Genomic DNA, 7,846 nt, shown 5'->3' on the forward strand with positions numbered 1-7,846 from the left:
CCAAAACAGGGCCCATCCCAGAAGATGTGTTGCCTCTGCAGTTTATTCACTCACCTGCACAGACTAGCCATTGAGGGACCCTGGATACAATATGAATCTCTCACCTGCTCTGGCAGACAGAGCCCTCACCTCTGGTGCGGAAGGTGCCTAAATTTCTGGAGCCCGAAACAGGGTCTGTCCCAGAAGCTAGGTTGCTTCTGTCTGTCCCAAAGCTGTGTATCTTCTGTGGTCCACACTCACCAGTGCAGACTGGAGCCTAGGCGAACTAGAGCAAAGATGGCTCCCCAACCAGCTCAGGCAGTGAGCGGTCTCCCTGGCAGACACCTCTCCTCTGGCGGGGAAGGTGCTAGTATGTCTAGAGACAGAAATGGGTTCTGTCCCAGCCACTGTGTTGCTTCTGCAGGGAGCCCTTTCCCCAGCAATGCACAGGAGCAAAGATGGCTCTCTAACCAGCTCAGGCAGTGAGAACCCTCCTGGGTGGACACCTCTCCTCTGGTGGGAAAGGTGCTGGATGTCTGGAGCCAGAAAAGGAGTCTGTCCCAACCACTGTGTCACTTCTGCAGGCTGCCCTTTCCCCGGCAATGCAGTGGAGCAAAGATTGCTCTCCTACCTGCTTAGGCCTTGAGACCCCCCCAGGAAGACACTTCTGCTTGGGCGGGAAAGGTGCTGGATGACTGGATGACTGGAGCCAGAAATGGGATCTTTCCTAGAAGCTGTGTCGCTTCTGCAGGCTGCCCTCTCCCCAGCAATGCACTGGAGCAAAGATGGCAAAGATGGCTCTGTTACCAGCTCAAGCAGTGAGAACCTTCCTGGATGGACACCTCTCCTCTGGCTGGAAAGGTGCCGGATGTCTGGAGCCAGAAACGGAGTCTCGATATCCTTTTCAAGTAGTGAGAGTTGAACACTCTACAAAGGGTACAATGACCAGAACAGCACCATAATTACTATTTTAAAATTTAACCATTTGTTAAGTAAAAAGTATGGACAAAAGAGTATACTGAGGGACACACTGTGACATACTACGTCTTTCATGATGATATTTCGTTTGTTTGGATGGTTGGTTTTGTTTTCTTTGGGGGTGTGGTAGCAATGGCAGGGGGCAGGTACAAAGGAATGGGGCAGAAAGTGAGATTGGGTTGCATGTTGTAATATAAAGAATCAATAAAAAGTTAAATAAAAGATTTAAATATCTGCAGTTCTTTAAGATTCATAGAAAAAAACCCACATCATTAGTATTGGCATTTATACACAAAATGAGCCCAAATTGAACCCTGTCTCTATAAACATGCTTCAAGAATGGAACCACATATCACTGGACAATTGGTTAGAAAAGATACTCACATGTTTAAGGGAAACTGATGGATAACAGGGAACATTCCAGTACCAGACTGTTTAACTGCCTTTGAAATGGGAAACTGCTGAAGATGCTGACATAATCTTCAAGAATACAAACTCTTCCTGATTTATTAGAAAGGAAATGGGGCATATCAGGCCAGTTAGGAGTGGGAAGATCAAAAGTAGAAGAAAGAGTGATTAGACACACGAACACCTCCCCCCCCCCATGTACTTCATTATTTTTCATCACCAGTTAAGGCATTCAGAAGTACTTACGGAGTACCTGGAAGTGTGTCCTGGACTCCTCTAGTAGTGTGGATTATAAAGAGTAGTCAGATTGACTCTCTGCCGAAATGAATTTATGATATATAAGTAGCCTGTCTTTTAATAGTGTGATAAACAATACACCAAGTGGATTATGATGAGGAATAGTATCAGAGCAAAGAGATTATCCAAATAATAGCACCATTGACTAACCTTAAAAGATGCAGGGTAGAAATGTATGACTCTCCCAGGGGTAACCAAACCCCATTGTGGGAGGGCATTTCTGCTTATCCATGGTATCGATATCATGACTACTGTATACAGAGTGTTTTATGGTTGATGCTCATTAGCTTTCCTGATTGTTGGTGTATGTTAAGCTTTGACTCAAGACAATTCTTTCTTTAATGTGTTTTAGTGAAACCAGAAGGTTGGAACACCCAGTAGTTAGTTAGTAGTTAGCATAACTCTAGTTGGAAAGCTTTTCTGTAAAGATGTTAGTGTTAGCTGCTACCAAACACTAGGAGCATCAGCATTTCCATCTTATTCTCTCATTTCAGGATATAAAGGCATGCTCCTTTTGTTTCAGGATTTCTGCACAGAGATCTGTCCGTGGCAACAGTGCTAACCATATCAACCAAAATGCCCCAGTGCTCTGGACAATATGTGCCTCTCTGGAAATGTGCATACTTGCATATAGTTCCAGGATGGACATGCATTGTCGCTCCCCTGCTGCTCCCCAGACATCCACCCCCTCTTAGCTGCCAAGTAAATCCTACTATGGAGATGAAAGCAGGATACTAACACTGAGCCTGGGAGAGTGTATCAAAGCAAATGTCACCTTGTTTCCCTGATGACAACTCTGATCTGGTCACACAGTCTGCCCTTCTTTTTCTCACATCTACAGCTACACATGTTCTTCATGAATATTTTACTCAGCTCTTTTACACACTCAATTTGAGATCATGATTGAAGTTAGCTGACTCTAAACGTGTCTACTAAAAATCAAATATGTTCATGAATCCCCGTGCAGTTAGCTTCTTGCATCCCTCTGGGGCATCCCTACCCCAAAGCTGGCAGCAATTTCTGTCTTTTTTTCACACACACAAGGAGCATCACTTTTAAGCAATATAGTTTTATGAAAAAAATGTATGAAAGCTGTAAAATCAACATACAATCACAAGGAATATTGCTAACTATTTAATGTGTCATTATTCTTATTCTCTTCAAAATTCCTCTGTGGATATGTATGGTATGTACTGCCTCAGCGGGTACCAAAGGCATGGTAAGTTGAGGCCTGTCTTCCTCATTCATACTGCTTCTCTTTCTTTACATATGACTTTCCCAGACCAAGTTGTTCCTGGTGGGAAATGAAACAGTCTGAGTTTCATTCATGCACCTGTCCCAGTTGCCCTGGTTTTGCTTGTATGACTAGATAGCTCCAGTTTGTGATATGCACCTAACTTTCACCAAAAGCAGTATTTTTTTTAATTACTATAAATTCAGCAGCTTCAAATAGCACATCTATTACATCACTCCTCTATGAGGCATGAGATCTAAATATGGTATATGTAAAATCTCTGCTAAGAAGCTCACTAAGGTGAATTGAAGATGGACATTGCAATAGTGAGGTCACCTGAGTTCTAGACTGACTCCAATGTCATTGTCAGTAGAAATTATCTCACTCATGTTTAGGAAGCTTAGGCAGCGTCTCTCCCCTTTCCTTCTGTTGTTGACCAGCCATGGATGGCAGCAACTACAGGATGCTACAGTTCCTTTCCATGTGTCCCCTACAGAACATCTTATGGTATAAGTTTATTATTTATTGTTCTTGGACAACAAGTCTAGAAGTGCCTGTTTCTCTGCACATTTAAAGAGTCCCTGCTGTTAAAGGGTCCTTGCAACTATCTCAAGACTATCCAGGAAACCTTCCAATCTCGAGATTCACTGACTTAAAACCGTAATTATACTTGTTAAATACCTTCATAGCAGAATGAAGATTTCTGCACTGGTTTGGTAGAGGGTTTTGTAGTAGGAGTGATCCTTACAACACTGAGGAAACTACCTGAGTATTATGACCACCACAGTTAAATTACTGTAAAATAAACAAAAAGCTTCAAAATCATTTATAGTGAGTTTTCAAACATTTTGGAAAAGACTCAAAATGTTTGCTCATGTGGGCACTGTTCACATAAGATTTGCGAAAATAATATATTTTATTTACCTTAAAAGAACTTCTACTCCCCATCAAATTATCTCTATTTTATTTGACCATGCCTTTTGGGAATATTATCTGAAAGGCAGTAAAGATAAGTATTTTAATTTCTCTGCAGTGGTGTTTTATGTAGTCCTGGTCACTTCTGTGCAGCAGCAAGGAAGAGTTTTCAGAAAATGTTCAGCTCTCTAAGCCCAGTCTCCTGCAAAGGTCACACTAACGAACACCCCCATTATAAGGACCTATTGAAATGAAATAATGAACAGTTTTCTGAAAGTGTGTAATGACAGTAGATTAAAAAAATTCTTTACCAAAACGCAAGTGTAGAACTATAAGTAGAACATATATTTTCTTCATTGCCTGATCAATGAAGAATGATAACAAGGATAACCAATGAAATCAGTAAGAGTGACTCTCATGTGTTAAATCAAGTTCTAGGCAAAATATACTACATTATATCAAAAGTGATCATTTCTCTGAGAGTTAATTAACTAATAGTTTATTAGTTATTAATAGTTTAATTAGTTATCAATTACTTTTATTAATAGTTTTAATAATTATTAATTAATAGTTTTCTTGGATTTCTTTGCTGGTCTAGTTGTTGAAGAGAAATGGGTAATGTACAAATAAAACTATTCATGATTTTATATAAATTGCTGCTATGGCTAGAAAGCAATAAAACAAGAACAAGATGGATAATTAATATTCAATAAATGACAAACATGAGAGACACTTTGGAAAGGTCCAGGTCTTTAAATATGATATTTGAACATGGGTGATAATTTGATCAAGGTGGTTCCCCCATTGACTCTGATGTCTGAGTAGTTAGTCCCCAGTTGGTAGCACTTTTTGGTGAGGAATTGGAGATATGGGATTGTTGCATAGAGATGTCCCTGAGAGAAGGCTTTGAGGATTTCTAAAAGAACCATAGTTCTCAGTTCGTTCAATCCACCTTCAGCTCTACACTTCCTGAGCATGTTACCAAGCCTGTTCCCTGCTGCCTGCTGTCTTGATTCTCCTGCCACAACATACTGTTTATCTCTTTGAAGTAATAAGCCCCAAAAAACCCTTTCTTCTATAAGTTACCTTATGCATAATTTTTTATCACAGTAATAGAAAAATAACTAAAACATTTCATTTTAAAAATTAAAAACAAAACCAAAGAGTGACTACAAAGATTAACAGGATTTTAAAACAACAAATGGTGTTTCCAATCATTTTCTTTTGAAGAGGTAACCACAGGATATGTAAATATTATTTTAAAGACTCATTATTTTAATATATGGAGTACATTGGTTTGTCATTGCAAAATTTGTAATTTTCTGATTTTAGTGTAAATAAGTGTTAGCATTAGTTCTTAAGTGTCTTCAGTATGACATTTAACTTTGGAATAAACCCCCATGGTATGAAAGCCTCAGACAGCACAAACCCTCGCCCATGCTGGTTACTCTTTCTCAAGATCCTTGTGAGGTATCATAGATCTGTATGTGTAGACACAAACAAATTCCCTCATCTTTTCTCTTTGGGGTGCACAAGACCCTAAGTGCTCCTTATTCCTGCCAACCTTATGGCTTCATTTGTGGGAAAGGACAGAGGCAATCCATGATAGGGGTCACTCAGAACATTAAGTTTCATACCTAACAACATAGGATTGAATGTGACTTGAAACATAGACTGATTTCTTTCCAGGTAAAATATTTAAAGTACTTAATAATTAACTTATATAAATAATAAGTATATAATAACTATATGAATTATATATCATGTATAATTCTATGTGTCATGTTATTTATTATGTATGTCATATGTATTATATATGCTATAATTATCATATAATTATATATTTCTTAATTATATCAATATATTATGTATAATTATATAATAATAGTATAGATTTATACATTATATGTAAATATATAAAAGATATATAATTATATCATATAACCTGTAACTATATATAACATATTATATTATAAATATATAATTATATAAAGTTTAAATGAATATATATATAATTATTCAATTAACAATCACATAATATTGAAGTATACAATTCAGTGATATATAATATATTTATAGTGGTTTTTAGTTCCATATAATTCTAAAATATATTTGTAAAGTGGGATAAAGTGTTCACAGAAATTGTCTACTCTTGGGCTAAAATGTCCATTACATTTAGGTTCCTTTCCTCACTTATAGACAAGATGGGTGTTCATGAATACAGACCCAAGTCCTTTGCATAAACTACCAGACAAATGGATTGAACTATTTACTGGGGCGGCCTTCTTGTTAACCATGGCAAAATGTCCCCTTCTGAAAATAGGCTTCTGAGACCCAGGGTGAATTCACCAGGACTCTAGTGTGATCCCTCTGTAGAAAGACTTCTGTGTCTTTTAAATTTTTGTGGTTTATCACAAATTGCCAAAAATCTAGCCCGCAGAGCTATTCATCAGCTCAACATGATTTCAAGTCCCCCACCCCACCCCACCCCTGTTAAAGCTTTGAATGTTCTGTGCAACTCCTTATGTTAATACTGTATGTGTTACTGGGATTTTTGCTCATATGAAACAAAGCACATTCATAAAATCTAGATTTCTCACAAAGATCGCTTTTTCTTCAACATTGCATTTAAATCGATGCATTCTTTTTCCTCTATATTCCCGAAAATCAGATAGGGAGACTGGATGGATCCATTACTGAAGAGAACTTAACTGAGCAAAGGGAATTTAACTGAGCCTTAGTAAAAATTAATTTAGATGTGTGTGGTTTTTGTAAAACATGCAATCTGTTGTGTTTGATCTTGTCCTTGGAAGCAGAAGTAGTTCGTGCACAAACACACTAAATGAATATGTGTTTATGCAAGCAAATAAATGACCCTTTTCTATCCTGCAGTCTACCGAACCCTCCTCTGGCTCCACATTAGTCCATGGATACTGGGTGGAGTTCACCTTCACTACCAGGCACAAGCCTGTTATATGTAATTCTAAAACAGTTATTTACTGTATGATTTTTCAGAGAAAATGCAGTTTTTTTCTTTTCTATGGTTCATCTTGTAGAATTAGTTTTATGTACAAAACATATGGCTTGGGAAAATTGGAAGACTGGATGCATATATACTCTTTAGGAAATCTTAAGTATATGATCCATAATATATATAAAATCATGGAATCCATGCTAAGCATAGTCTAAATTATGACCCAGATGGAAACAGTGCAACTAACTGAAGAGGTTGGTAGAAGAGATAGTTGACCTGACCAGAGCAAAGTTGCTCAAAAAAGAACTGTTTACAGTTAAGTTGCATGGACAGAGCATTTGTTGTTGTTGTTGTTGTTGTTGTTGTTGTTGTTGTTTCTGAACAATACATGTTGAAAACTCAAACACCAGTAAATGTGATTATGGATGGAGAACTCCTGTGGATGTTGGGTTCAAAGGTCAGAGTCCTGGTGAAGAGGATTGTGGGGCCATGAAAGGCAGCCTGTTTTGGTTGAATGAGGCTTGCTCCGGAGACCCAGTAGAGACCCAGTAGGAAACTCTACAAGGGACAGAACAGTGAGCCATGTTCCCAGAGACGGGTGCCTGACATCACAGAGCACCCAGCTCCATAATTCTGTGACTATCAGTCACACAGACAATGTCCCAAACTTCTGGCATTCTGGCTAGACTCCACCCCCACAGTTACCTGACTATAGCCATGTATGCTCCTCCCCACAGTTACCTAGAATCAGCAAGGTAGTCTTCTTTAAGCGCTCACCTTTTGTACTCTCATCTCTAGCCCTCCTTCTCTCCCTCCCTTCCCCCTTCTCTCCATGTGGCCATGGCCCAGCCTCTGTCTTTCTTTCTACCTTCTCCCTTTCTCTCTGCCTTTCTGTAATAAAGCTCTAAAACCATAGACTGTCTCTGCTCATCAAGGCCCACTGTACTTGAACGATGGGATAGGCTTTCCCCTAAAGAGCTGCCTAATCTCCCTTCCTGAGCTCCAGTCACAGATTGGACCAAGGACTCTCATGTGGGAACCACCCAGCACCACCTCTCTTC

This window comes from Mus pahari, chromosome 5, assembly GCF_900095145.1.
Source record: "Mus pahari chromosome 5, PAHARI_EIJ_v1.1, whole genome shotgun sequence".
NCBI lineage: Eukaryota > Metazoa > Chordata > Mammalia > Rodentia > Muridae > Mus > Mus pahari.